Source organism: Pecten maximus, chromosome 8, assembly GCF_902652985.1.
Source record: "Pecten maximus chromosome 8, xPecMax1.1, whole genome shotgun sequence".
Taxonomy (NCBI): Eukaryota; Metazoa; Mollusca; class Bivalvia; order Pectinida; family Pectinidae; genus Pecten; species Pecten maximus.
The window spans coordinates 10,508,420-10,524,148 of record NC_047022.1 but is presented as its reverse complement, the minus strand read 5'-3'; the positions used below and the strand labels follow the sequence as shown (position 1 = coordinate 10,524,148).

Below are 15,729 nucleotides of genomic sequence, written 5' to 3'. Positions count from 1 at the left end.
CAGGTAAACATTTTAGATTTTTGAGAATTTTTTCTGCGAAATTCACCTATTTTCAAAATGGCTACCCTGGAGAAAATTTGAGCTGAAGGACCCAACTTTTTTTTTTGATTAGGTGTTATATCAGACCCTAAACGTTTGTTATAAACCATAATCGTCATATTCAATTCAGGAATTTGAATGAAATAATCCAAAACGTTAACACTAAGGTCTATGGGAAAACAATTGGTTGGTTGGTCTCAGTAGCATATAGAGGTCGGAGTGGCTCGCTGGATACAGGCTGCGGCTCCACCAGTGTCATCATCAGATGATATAGGCTTTGGGAATGCCCTTTTATAATCCCACCATCATCAGATGGTGGGCTATTCAAATCGCCCTGCGTCCGTGGTCCGTCCGTACCTCCGTTCGTCCGTCCCTCCCTCCCTCCGTCCGTCCGTAAACAATTCTTGTTATCGCTAATCCTCAGAAAGTGCTGAAGGGATCTTTCTCAAATTTCATATGTAGGTTTCCCTTGGTGCCTAGCTATGCATATTGCATTTTAAGACCGATCGGAAAACAACATGGCCGACAGGCAGCCATCTTGGATTTTGACCATTGAAGTTTGTTATCGCTATTTCTGAGAAAGTACTGAAGGGATCTTTCTCAAATTTCATATGTAGCTTTCCCTTGGTGCCTAGTTATGCATATTGCATTTTGGGACCAATCAGAAGATAACATGACCGACAGGCAGCCATCTTGGATTTTGACAATTGAAGTTTGTTATCGCTATTTCTGAGAAAGTACTAAAGGGATCTTTCTCAAATTTTATATGTTGATTCCCCCAGGTGCGTAGTTATGCATATTGCATTTTGGGACCGATCAGAAAACAATATGGCCGACAGGCAGCCACCTTGGATTTTGACCTTTTAAGTTTGTTATCGCTATTTCTGAAAAAGCACTGAAAGGATCTTTCTCAAATTTCATATGTGGGTTTCCCTTGGTGCCTAGTTATGCATATTGCATTTTGGGACCGATCAGAAAACAACATGGCCGACAGGCAGCCATCTTGGATTTTGACCATTGAAGTTTGTTACCGCTATTTCTGAGAAAGTAATGAAGGGATCTTTCTCAAATTTTATATGTATGTTCCCCTTGGTGCCTAGCTTTGAATATTGCGATTTGAGACTAATCGGAAAACAACATGGCCGACAGGCAGCCATCTTGGATTTTGACAATTGAAGTTTGTTATCGCTATTTCTGAGAAAGTACTAAAGGGATCTTTCTCAAATTTCATATGTTGATTCCCCCAGGTGCGTAGTTATGCATATTGCATTTTGGGACCGATCGGAAAACAATATGGCCGACAGGCAGCCATCTTGGATTTTGACCTTTTAAGTTTGTTATCGCTATTTCTGAAAAAGCACTGAAAGGATCTTTCTCAAATTTCATATGTGGGTTTCCCTTGGTGCCTAGTTATGCATATTGCATTTTAAGACCGATCAGAAAACAACATGGCCGACAGGCAGCCATCTTGGATTTTGACCATTGAAGTTTGTTACCGCTATTTCTGAGAAAGTAATGAAGGGATCTTTCTCAAATTTTATATGTATGTTCCCCTTGGTGCCTAGCTTTAAATATTGCGATTTGAGACTAATCGAAAGACAACATGGCCGACAGGCAGCCATCTTGGATTTTGACAGTTGAAGTTTGTTATCGCTATTTCTGAGAAAGTACTGAAGGGATCTTTCTCAAATTTCATAGGAAGGTTCCCCTTGGTGCTTAGTTATGCATATTGCATTTTGAGACCAATCAAATAACAACATGGCCGACAGGCAGCCATCTTGGATTTTAACAATTGAAGTTTGTTATCGCTATTTCTGAGAAAGTACTGAAGGGATCTTTCTCAAATTTCATATGTAGGCTCCCCTTGGTGCTTTGTTATGCATATTGCGATTTGAGACCAATTTTAAAACAACATGGCCGACAGGCAGCCATCTTGGATTTTGACAATTGAAGTTTGTTATCACTATTTCTGAGAAAGTACTGAATGGATCTTTCTCAAATTTCATATGTAAGTTTCCCTTGGTGCTTAGTTATGCATATTGCGTTTTGAGACCAATCTGAAAACAACATGGCCGACAGGCAGCCATCTTGGATTTTGACAATTGAAGTTTGTTATCACTATTTCTGAGAAAGTATTTAAGGGATCTTTCTCAAATTGCATATGTAAGTTTCCCTTGGTGCCTAGTTATGCATATTGCGTTTTGAGACCAATCTGAAAACAACATGGCCGACAGGCAGCCATCTTGGATTTTGACATTTGAAGTTTGTTATCGCTATTTCTGAGAAAGTACTGGAGGGATCTTTCTCAAATTTCATAAGTAGGTTCCCCTTGGTCCCTTGTATTGCATTTTTGGACCAGTCTGTCCTGAAAACAACCTGACAAACAAACAGCCATTATCGTTAAATCTCAAATTTCTTATATAGCTCGGATTCCCTTGTTTGAAAAGTACTGGAGGGATGTCTCAATTTGCACAGATTAGTAAAATGAAGGGAAAAGTAGAGAAAAGATCAATCTGACATGTAATCTATGAAGATCATTCAATGGTGGGCGCCAAGATCCCTCTGGGATCTCTTGTTTGGTTTAGCGAAACCATGGACTGGTCAAAGACCACGTTTCGTCATTGTGTCATATTCTATGATGGCCATAGGGAGGAGACAACATTTGATTGAGGCCAGGAAAATCCATGAACTGTTCAGAGACATTTATATATATGCAGTGTAAATACCATCTGAGTGAGTGAAAGAGTTGTGTGTGTAACGGGTAGAGTGTATATTGTGTATATTTGTAGTAAATAAATTGTAAATATTGTAAGTGATCATCTCCCTTGTTTATTTTGAGATTCACCGCGCACTCTTTCACTACAATATATATGCTTCACTTATAGCTATCAGATCAGTATTTAAAAAATAAAGCTACTTAATGTTTATATAATAAAGCAACTGAAACGTGAAATGACATTGTAGCACTATATGAAAATAACTGACGAAGTAAAATCCTTTTCTCATCTACATTTACACACGTATAAGTAACTAACATGAAATAGATATTTGACTTTGCAGACGAATCGTTTATAAACAAAGACAAAATAAACATATTATTGTTTTAAGATGTAGTATTTATTTGATGTCCCTATATGCCTCCGTACCTTGATGATCGTGACAATTATTATTTCCATTACCATAGGAAACTGTTAACAATTTACGTTTTGCATTGTTTTCAAATTATGTAGAATGGGCGACAATGGATTGTGTTTGATTAAAATATGATCATATAGGCATTTCAGGCTCCATTGAACAATCAATTCGTGATTTGTCAACATGTTCACGTTTTAGTAGATAGAGTTATACATTTTTAGTACTTGAATGGTATTTCAATACAAATAGCAAACTTGAATTATATCCCCCTTTTGACTCGAAGTCTGTATCACATGTTAATACTGAACAATATATTTGGAAAAAAATCGCAGATTGCCAGAAAAAAAATAGTTTGATGGTTATCAGCCACTCTTCTTGCATTATTTAGTATGGACTTAGTAATCTCCTTGAATATATCGTGCCACATTATTTTATTACTTTTCTTTAGCTATGTGTTTATGCATGTGATACATCTGCTATTTAGATATAGAGTGTAATTTTTGTCTGCTTCCTATGGCTCTAGAATATGACAAGTCATTCAATTATGTATTAAGTTCATTATGCTTCATCTGTTTGTTTTTTATGTATTCCGATCATGTATCCATTATCTATCAAATAAATTGATAACATCAGATTGGTTAATCTTAAATGAAGTACGTTTTATTCATGGTTATTTCATTATTGTTTTTATCATTATTTAAATCTAAATGTAATTCTTTTTCTTGAAAAAAACTTACTCTGTCCTTGCCCTCTCCAATTCATCCTGCAAGTTTGCGATGTGGAGTTCATCCTCTTCACCCCTGCAACATATCAAGTGAAACTACTCAATAATAGGTGATTCTCACGTGACTCATATTTTATTCATAATATTATACTTACAATTACTTATCGTAATACAAATATCTCAATTTGTAAATCATAACCATTCAACTAGCACACTAATCTATATTCTTTACTTGTAGCTATCTAATCAGTATTGAAAATAAAGCTACTCAATGTTTATATAATATAGCTACTTAATGTGTATATGATAAAGCAACTGAAACGACATTGTAGCACTATATATACATAACTTACGTATTAAAATACTTTTCTCATTTACATTTACATACTTTTAACTGACTAACACATCAGAGATATTTTGACTTTGCAGACAAATCCTTTTATCAACATAGAAATATAACTGATTTATTAAGGTGTAGTATTTATTTGATGTCCCTATATGCCTCCGTACCTTGATGATCGTGACAATAATGATTTCCAATACCATAGGGAACTGTTAACAAACTACGTTTTGCATTGTTTTCAAACTATGTAGAATGGGGGTTCATTTATTGTTATTGATTAAAACATGATAACACAGGCATTTCAGGCTTTATTGAACAATCCATTCGTGATTTGTCAAAATGTTTTGGTTTATGTAGATATAGATATACATTTTTAGTACTTGGATCGTATTTCAATACAAATAGCAAACTTGAATTCTACCCTTAGTTTGACTCGAAGTCTGTATAACATGTTTTGTAAATAACAGAAAATAAATGGGTTTTTTTTCTGTCGATTCCTCTGTTTTAATTCGGATAATACTGAACAATATCTTTGGAAAAAATCGCAGATTGCCAGAAAAAAAATAGTTTGATGGTTATCAGCCACTCTTCTTGCATTATTTAGTATGGACTTAGTAATCTCCTTGAATTATCGTGCCACATTATTTTATTACTTTTCTTTAGCTATGTGTTTATGCATGTGATACATCTGCTATTTAGATATAGAGTGTACTTTTTGTCTGCTTCCTATGGCTCTAGAATATGACAAGTCATTCAATTATGTATTAAGTTCATTATTCTTCATCTGTTTTTTTTTTTTTTTTATTTATTCCGATCATGTATCCATTATCTATCAAATAAATTGATAACATCAGATTGGTTAATCTTAAATGAAGTACGTTTTATTCATGATTATTTCATTATTGTTTTAATTTTCATTCAAATCTATAGATAATATTTTTCTATTGAACAAACTCACCGTTTCCTGTCATTTTGCAATTCCCTTTCCATTTTATCGATGTTGGCTTGATAATCTTGACCCCTGCAACATATCAAGTGAAACTATTCAATAATAGGTGATTCTCACGTGACTCATTTTATTCATTCTATTATGCTTACAATTACTTATCGTAATATAAATATCTCAATTTGTAAATCATAACCATTCAACTAGCACACTAATCTATATTCTTTACTTGTAGCTATCTAATCAGTATTGAAAATAAAGCTACTCAATGTTGATATAATATAGCTACTTAATGTGTATATGATAAAGCAACTGAAACGACATTGTAGCACTATATATACATAACTTACGTATTAACATACTTTTCTCATATACATTTACGTCCTTAAACTGACTAACACATCAGAGATATTTTGACTTTGCAGACAAATCCTTTTATCAACATAGAAGTAGAACTGATTTATCAAGGTGTAGTATTTATTTGATGTCCCTATATGCCTCCGTACCTTGATGATCGTGACAATAATGATTTCCATTACCATAGAGAACTGTTAACAAACTACGTTTTGCATTGTTTTCAAACTATGTAGAAAGGGGGTTCATTTATTGTTATTGATTAAAACATGATAACACAGGCATTTCAGGCTTTATTGAACAATCCATTCGTGATTTGTCAAAATGTTCAGGTTTATGTAGATATAGTTATACATTTTTAGTACTTGGATCGTATTTCAATACAAATAGCAAACTTGAATTCTACCCCCATTTTGACTCGAAGTCTGTGTAAATAACGGAAAATAAATGTTTTTTTTTTTTCTGTGGATTCCGCTGTTTTAATTTGGATAATACTGAACAATATATTTGAAAACAATCGCATATTGCCAGGAAAAGAAAAATGTTTGATGGTTATCAGCAGCTCTTTTTGTAATCTTTTAATATGGACTTAGTAATCTGAACTCTTTGGATATATCCTGCCACATTATTCTATTATTTTTCTTTCGTTATTTGTTCACTCATGTGAAATACTTGCTATTTAGATATAGAGTGTGATTTTTGTCTGCTTCCTATGGCTCTAGAATATAACAAGTCATTCAATTAGCTATTAATTTCATTATGCTTCAGCTGTTGTTTTTGTAATGTATTCCGATCACATATCCATAATAGTATCGATAATTGGGCGATTCATGTTAGTATGTTTAGCTGCAAAATTGTGAAGTGGAAAAAAATCGATTATCTATCTGATACCTTCAATTACCAAAATATATCATACACCCAGAAAATCCGTCGCTTTTATTCGGTTGATATAGTCAGTTACAGTTATCATAGATTATAGGGTATTGTTCTTGCACACATATATATAGCTTAATATTTTTCAGCTTTGATTTAGTTATCTAAATGTCTGTTTAACCACTTCATTTGTCTATTTTGAAATATTTTATATTTGTTCAGTATTCAAACAAAAGCTCACCAGATTTTAAAATTGATGATTTTCACGTGCTGATATATAAATAACACAAAACTCTTATATAGAAAAACCTTTTGCATTAAGCCTTCTTTAAATGCGAACGTGACGTGTTCAATGCATAACAACGATAGCTATTCAGTTTAAGTTAAATTCGAATTGGTCGAACAAAAATGGATTGAATGATGAACGGAATATGCCAAGTAAAAACTTCGATTCTGAATCACTATGTAAATTTTCTAATAGTTTATATGGTGTTTCATAATCATAAAATTGATTTTTTTTTTACCATATTTATTCCCTTCAAACCGTCAATTATTAACAGCGGGGAGGAAAATGGGAGTTTGTACAATTGAATTCTTCGTTTGTGTCTTTTTTTTAAAGAAAAACCTCAAACATTCAACAGACGGAAGCAAACTAAATCAATTCATCTACAAACTTGCAGCTTTACCATAAACTATATATTGGTATTAAAACTAACTAGGAATCCTATAGAGGATATTGAATTGTTTCCCGTTTTATGCCAAGTAAAAACTTCGATTCTGAATCACTATGTACATTTTCTAATAGTTTATATGGTGTTTCATAATCATAAAATTGATTTTTTTTTACCATATGTATTCCCTTCAAACCGTCAATTATTAACAGCGGGGAGGAAAATGGGAGTTTGTACAATTCAATTCTTCGTTTGTGTCTTTTTTTTAAAGAAAAACCTCAAACATTCAACAGACGGAAGCAAACTAAATCAATTCATCTACAAACTTGCAACTTTACCATAAACTATATATTGGTATTAAAACTAACTAGGAATCCTATAGAGGATATTGAATTGTTTCCCGTTTGATATATACTTAAAAACAAAAATCAACACATCGAAAAATTAACAGTGTCAAAAAGTGTCGTAATCAGTAAGATAACTTTGACGCCATCTCTTTGTGACGTTCCTACACGTAATCTTAACGATGTAATTTTGAAAGTAGCGTTGTCTGCTGTTATAGGATAATTTGTGCATGAATAGCTAACGTAAAGCGAGTATTTTGTCAAAAACTTGTCTAAAAATACTCCAAATAACCAATTTATCCATCGTCATTGTTTTGGTTGTACAGAATAATATGTTTACCTGCATAACAAGATATTGCGTGACTTATAATCCTCGTCTACTGAAATACATACACGTACATAGAAACTTCACTTGGGTAAAGCATTACTGTCTATTCAGTCTGTATTTTACTTCCTGTTTATCTACTTTCCCTTTGTTACATATAACAAGCTACACTTAATACGTTATCAAATAAATATAAAACAAGTATATCGTCAGATCAATGTCTAAAGCGGCATCTTATACTAAACACTGAGTAACACTTACCTTAGAACCTTAGAAGTAAATGATGTAAACTAATTCGTCGGTGTGTGTATCACCTCAATGTAGGCTGTTTAGTTAACATGTGCAATGCGTTAGCTCTTCATTGAGTAACATGATCTTTTAAAATACACTACACACGTTAGATGTGTGTATATACACAAGGTTATCGTTGCAGAACTGTTTTGTTGTGATAACCAGTCAGCGACACGTTGCTACAATGTCTTCTCGGTTGTCGGTTTTATAGACATAACGTCTTTATCTGCAAATATGGTTGTTTTATTTACTATTTGTTCTTTTATATAACCCATCTATCAAATGATTTAATTTCATTGATGACTAGTCAGTATGAGTAGTTTCAATATTAGAGACAAAAACGCATTTGTGGTTATATTGATTTCTCGATTAAGGTGTCGAGATTTTTGTATTGTAAGAAATATAAAAATGATGGATGATAAAGTTGAAAGGATTGGATTCTTAGGACTCCATATCTGATCAATCAGTCACCCTTACACATGAAAAAAATTCCGTACCTTACATACAGGAGCTGTCATCAAAAATAAGAACGTAATATACAGATAGTTAAAGATGTCAGATCGATATCGATACATCAACATCTATTAATAATATGCCTACTTGAATACAAAAATAAATGCTAGTGAAAAAAGGGGAGGGGCAGGAAAGATTAAGATAATTAATGGAGATATAAGTGGAATATATGTCAAATACATGTAGAATTAGATAATGCATCGTTGATTAGTGGATTTGAATTATCGTAATTACAAAGAAATCGTAAGAGCAACATTACCATCTTTGTTATCTGTATTATCGATTATGATATATGCATTAGTAGACGCACTTAATGAGAGTTTTTATATTCATATCGATGAATAGCAGTGATGACCATCCCTCAACCAACAAACGTTGAAAAGCTTCCTCGTCCGTTATGATTCAACATACCACTTGGTGAACGACCCTCTCTTTAAAGGAGTTGTCGATCTTGCGGTAAGAGCGTTTATTTAGTGTACACAACTGTTTCCTGACAACGTTCATCGTTCATGCTGTTTTGTTCTCATCTAAGACGCAAACTTCAGCAATTTATATCAAAAAGGTGTCCATATCGACATGTTGTTCATTCGCATGTATTCATGTCCAAAACATGTGTTAACACTAGAAAAAAAATTATGTTTACATGCAAACTACCTTAACTACGGAGTAAGTATGGCCTATCTGCATATTTACACCAAGTTTTACCCTCTCAGGAGATAAATAAATCAAATTCTTAATCATTGTAATAGAGTAATACCTTCCCTTTACCAATTAAGTCATATTTTCAGTGACACCAAATGACATTTTTTAACAAAATCCGACTTCGGTATAGAGTCTTAGTATATTTTGTTAACAGTGATTAATTAAGATTTGATATATAAACGCTGCGAAAGTGATTTGTGGCATACTAACAACAGACAAAGCCTATTGCCCTTTTAGTTTATATCAATATCGACAGAGTCCATTACATGTATTTAATTTTAAATACCGCAATTATTTATGTATATACAATTTGCCATATGCTTAATAAATGTATCTTGACTTCGTAAACGGTAGCATGCATACATTCATTTGTACTGGTCAGTCCTGTACCGTCCCGTCCCGGGCGAAAGCCCGGGACAGAGCATAGATCTTGTTCCTCTGACTCCCAGGTAGTCTGACGCCGTTAACAGGTATAAGGTGTTCCTTATATATACAAGAATAAGCCAGTTGTTTTTTCTTGACCTTTAACTATTACATGAAACTATTACATGGTCTTATACGAAATAGCTGGCCAACGGATTGAAGGTACATAGGAAGGTCAATAGATAACTACATAAGCAAATCAATCAATATACGTTTGCTAGGTAACACAAGGGTCACACGGATCCAAAGGACCAGTTATTACATAAGTTAACCGATACGCTTTGGCCAGGTTAAACACATGGGTTACACCCAAGGGTCAGGCAGATAACATATTCATCAATTTTACTTATTACATTACTATATCACATATGCGCCGTTTAAATCATTGTCAAAGCTATGCAAAATTACGTTTCCTAATAATAAGTACGGCAAAGCTGTTATCGACAACAGTCCCCTGTGTTCGGTATCTTAGTAATACCAGCTAGTAAAGTCAAATTTCAAACCAGACCAGTCAATATTAAAAAAAAATGCACGTTACAGGAAAAGTACAATGGGACAATCCGGCGGATAAGAATGGACATATTTATTTATGCGTAAACTGCGAAACAAAAGTAGGTCGAGCCAAACAATGTTCAAACAAAAATGTCTAAAGATTCATTCAAAACCATTACTGTAAAGATTGGCAAGTGAAGGACTGTCAAAATTCCAGACAGTCTAGGACAATCAAATAAGAGATTTGACAGAACTGATCAGAAAACACAATATTATGAGACATGCATAAGACACGACAGATACACAATCGAATAGGTAAATATGACGAAGATAGAAGGAGGAAATGCAAAATGAAAACAAAATATGTTTGCATAGATGACAAGAAACATACTTTACATCAATGAGATTAAATAATATGCGAGAAAATTAACCTTGTTGTATGTATCCTGTTTTATGAAATAACATATCCACGGATCTGAACTATTCTCAATATAAGAACAATTAAATGAGACACAGCTCAAGACTGGAACTTGAGACAAATCATGTTTATTTTTCTTCAAAACTACTATGAGCTCAGAATAAGCAATAGGAAATTGAGATTGAACGGATAAAAAATAACACTTTTCATTGTGAATCATCACTTTCAAATATTTGATACAGACGATGTTTTAATGATCAGAGAAAACAGGGTATATCGGATATATGTCTGACTGTCTGGGTTCTCTCCCCCATATTTTAATGTGTGCGTATATTTATTTTCTCACCTATGACTACAGAAACGAATAGCTTGTGTTGCGGTGATAGCAACGATTTAATAAATACACAATGTATATCAATATTAATGTGACCACTAACATATGACTCAGGAGACTAGTTCATGTGTCTCACTGAAGTAATAACGATATAGGTATATCTTCAGCGTTAAACGAACAAAGTCCGCTCAACCTGTAAATCCTTTGTTATGTGAATAGAGATCAGATTACAGATACTAGCACCGCGGTGTGTACACTGGTGCAGATTTAAAAGGACGGTGAAACATACACTGTGTTTGTGCTATTACAAGTTCTAGTCTCTTCTTTCAAATGTGTCAATGGAAATGACCCGAAACATTTTAAAATATTAGTTTTTTTTTCATGATACAGGCATTAGCACTATGTATTTTCAATATACTAATGATTATAAACAAATAAAATCCCATCAAATACCGTTGTATATACCAAATACTTGAATATAACCTAATGTCACTCTTCTCTGTTTACTTTGAATAAATAGTATTTTCAGATATATTCAAAAGGCAGCTTGTGCCAAGTAATTTATCTATTAATTTTCGTTGTCATATGTCATGATTTTGCAAATAACGTAAATCTTCCTTAAATAAGTAACCTTACGTTATTTCTACCTATATCCATCAACCTGCATTTTGTTATCACTGTTTAGTAGTGCATGCTAACTTACATAGCTCAGATGGCTATGTTTATCAGTTGCATTTTAAATCAGATCCATACTAAAACAGACGAATCATTTGAAATAATATAAAGCAAACATAATTGATCTTTGTGTTAGAGTATGACTATTTTATCAATTATGTTATATTTGCAATGAATTTTCTTTTTTTTTTTTTACAATTTCACCATGAATAAGTTCAAATGGATCTTCGCCAAATAGATGTTACGCATCCCATCACAACTTAGCCTTATAACTGGTTGACATATAACAATTGTATTTTTGTGATTGAAATCGTTCGGGTGTGCTTTATAACACGAAATTAAGTGTATCGGGAAGGTGAGTTTCGAGCAAGTCTCAAACATTGATTATCATCAATAACGGAGTGTTTTAAAGCCTTAGAAGACAATATAGGCTTAAGCGTGCTCAAAACTTGGAATATTCTGTTAAGTTTTGCAGCCAACCCCATGATTACAATTTCTAAGGTCTTCAAATGCGCGTTCAATCATTATTCCAAGATAGTAATTTGTGTTTTCTAAAAGTTAATTACCGGAATATTTTACTAACATTTGCGGTAGTATAAGCGTTACCTCCAATGGGTGTTTGGTTATATGAACTCAACCTTAAGAGTAGTTACATATATATCAGTTTATCTATACAAGTAAAGCTCAAGGCAAAGAGATTGGTGAATCACGGTGGAAAAGGCCAGAAATCCACACAAAAGATCTGGCACCGGGTATTATTGTATCAGTATAGTATTGAAACATATCAGCAGATGATAACAAACGTCTCTACCATATTTTTAAATGCAATGAACCCTATTGTACATATTATTACAGATTTTATATTTTTTAACAACTTTGGTGATACTTAGTACTTTTCACCTGTAATAATGTTGGATATTGTAATAGACTTTAACGTATATTGGTGACATAAGTAGCAATTATAACGTGTTATAATCATAGTTTTGTATATTAAACACAATATTCATGATTATATGATAGCCTTTTTCGACCACTCCTTTAACGGAATAATAGTGCATATCACGTTATTGTATATAAATTATATAAAATATTAGATTCACCTTGTTGTTCAGCAACTGAAACTAAAACTAAATCGACCACTGGCCCAAAAACTTAATAATTTATGTCGAAAACTACACATATTTATACAATATAATAAGGAAACGATTACATCATCTATGACATATACTATGACACTTCTCAATTTCACTCTGCCTATTTCCCGGAAGACAAATTACGTTCGGACAAATGTGATATTAGGTCGAGATTGGTAGTGTACACACATTTTGAAGACATCAGGAGAGAAAATTAAGAAATAAAATTCCATAATTAGATATCAGTTTATATGAGTTTGACGATTACCTTATAGGCCACGTAATTTGGTAATGCGATATTAACATTAACTGCCGATAGATAACTGGCGTTTGCTTCACACATCATCTGTCCTTTTGTTTATAGTAATACATGCGCTTATTCTCGAACCGACTTAGTTTTGTCACAAAACTAATTGTGGATATATATTTGTTAGCTGCCTTCCTGTACTGTAGTAAACAACATGAAACCAGATTCCTTCCGGGGCCAGATTATCATTGAAGGTAATGTTTCTCTTTGCTGTGTTTACAATGGATGCGTTGAATTTATATTTGTTTATTTGCAAAACGAGCACGTTACAATATATCGCCGGATTAACATATGATTTATTAGTTATTATATTCATGTATGTTTCATCATAATTCTAATTGATTTTTATTGACATACAGTTTAAATTACAAATTCTACGCATTGCTTGATTAATGCCGTTATATAACATTATTATCAATAGTTTGATGTTTTAACGGCTACACTGTATATACATCAAAATACAGTACCCTTTTACCCAATTTTGGCCAAGATGAAGATTGTGATAAATAGACTTATAAACAATTGCTTGGTACCTCTGAGTCCTCCTAGGAAATTGAAATATGTATGGTTTACGAATACGGTGTTAGGCTTTCTCTCTTCCCTAAGTGGACCCCTTCATTGAGCTTTTGTAACTATTGAGGACCAATGAGCTCCATTCGCTGATCCACGATTGCAATCTGGTTGAAAGTTGGCTAGTTTAAAACATTTTATACCATCATCAAACGAATGCCAGCGGCGCAAGATTTACATAGGTAAATGTGACAAAGATGTATAAATTCCTTATTTTATCTTACAATTACTACTACGACCCTTTAAAAATGGAAGGAAACAGGAAAACACGTTGTTACAATTCTTACAACTTACAAATCTTTGTGTCGACAATCTGCTATCGTTTTAAAACTAATGGTCACTTGGTAAAAACCTTTCATCATTTTATAAACAGATTACTTTTATTCTACTATATTTGATGTTTGTGCAGACTATACATAAGATACATTACTCATTCAAATAATGTTATAATGCTCACATATATGACAATATGAAGTGTTTGGTATCTTTACGTCTTCGCGATTTTAACCAATTTGTAAACGTAGCCAAAACCGTATAACTACATCTTAATATTCCAGTGTCGACGCACAGAGTTTAACGGAATTCCTGTACACATATAATATCAAGTCTATTACAGTTAGAAACAAATATGAGTGTTTGGTTTGTTTGTTTTAGTTTAACGTCATATTAACAGCCAGGGTCATTTAAGGACGTGCCAGGTTTTGAAGATGGAGGAATCCGGAGAACCCCGTGAAAAAAAAAACCGGCCTACGATCAGTACCTGGCAACTGCCCAACATAGGTTTCAAACTCGCAACCCAGAGGTGGAGGCGCTAGTGTTAAAGTATAGGGACACCTTAACCACTCGGCCACCGCGGCCCCAAATATGAGTGTCAGTTTCTTTTTAATTATCAATATTATAAAATAAGTGTGTAACACAGCGCTGTCGTTTTGATGAAGGGCTATCATTTTCATTCAAGACATTATTGTCATGGAAACAAGACAAACAATACCAAAATAATACAGTGTATATAAATATGACGTCTAATGTCACTTTAATTTCAGTTACATCAAATAATGGAAAAATACGAATTGGGGCGGGCGATGTTAAAAAAGTGTTAATGTGTAACTGATGTCAAGCATTATCTTCATATTAAGTACTCACTGATTTCAATACATTTGTAAAACACTGTCTCTTAGTCAATATATTAAATTCTATCAAATCCCCACTTGGCAACAGCGATATCCCCAAATGCCTTTTGTGAAGGTAAATATTTGCGTGAATGTAATATAAACAAAATTCCGAAATCATTATATGTATTCACTCTCAATCTTGTGTATAGCCTACTTTATATGTCAACACGGAGGATTCCATGCACTGCATGAGGAGCTATTCAGTTAAAATCAGGGGGATCGTAATAGATGGAATGATATACTTGTCTATATGCACTTACCATTTTTGTTTGTACGGGTAAACAAGGTAAGGGGTCGAAATTAGTTTTAAACAATATATCACTGTAACAAGACATTTCGATACTTATAACCAGCGTCTACTAAAAACATACAAGTATATCTAAAGTTTACTTCGGTAAAGAGCTAATGTCTACCTGGCCTGAATTTAACTTCCTGGTAATCACCACTCCTTTGTTTCGTATACACAATTAACGTTTGAAATGCGTTATAAAATGAATATAAAACATATATATCATCAGTTCAAAGTCTACAGTCATGTCTTATGATAATAATACAAAACTCAACACTTACCTTAGAACCTTAGAAGTGTCTGATGTTAACGAATGATTCGTCGTTGTGTATATCACTTCCAAGTATGTACCTGTTATTATGTCGATATTACGACCAGTCTACTGTATGTGCTTCACAATCACAAAAGTTATATTTAGTTCTACATTGAGTAACGTGATCTTTTTAATGTACTGCACATATGTCGGTGGTGTTCATATGAACAACTTTTAACAACAACCACCGTAAGTCATGGTACATAACTTCTCTACACATTTCGATATAGGTTGTCGCATGTTGAACAATCCTATGTTCAGAGGATTATCTTTCTTGAGGCAATAGCATTTGTTTGTTTATTGTGCACAACATAGTGTTGACAATATCCATGAAATTTTGTTC

At 33.3% G+C, this 15,729-nt stretch overlaps 1 long non-coding RNA gene across 1 annotated transcript; it reads right to left on the bottom strand.

The window, feature by feature from the left end:
• Positions 1 to 3,910: 3,910 nt before the first annotated feature.
• Positions 3,911 to 15,461, bottom strand: LOC117332390. The gene is made up of 3 exons (XR_004533722.1): positions 15,355 to 15,461; positions 5,200 to 5,262; positions 3,911 to 3,974 (listed from the first exon to the last, which is right to left on the bottom strand). It is a non-coding gene; the product is annotated as an uncharacterized LOC117332390 (long non-coding RNA).
• Positions 15,462 to 15,729: the final 268 nt, after the last annotated feature.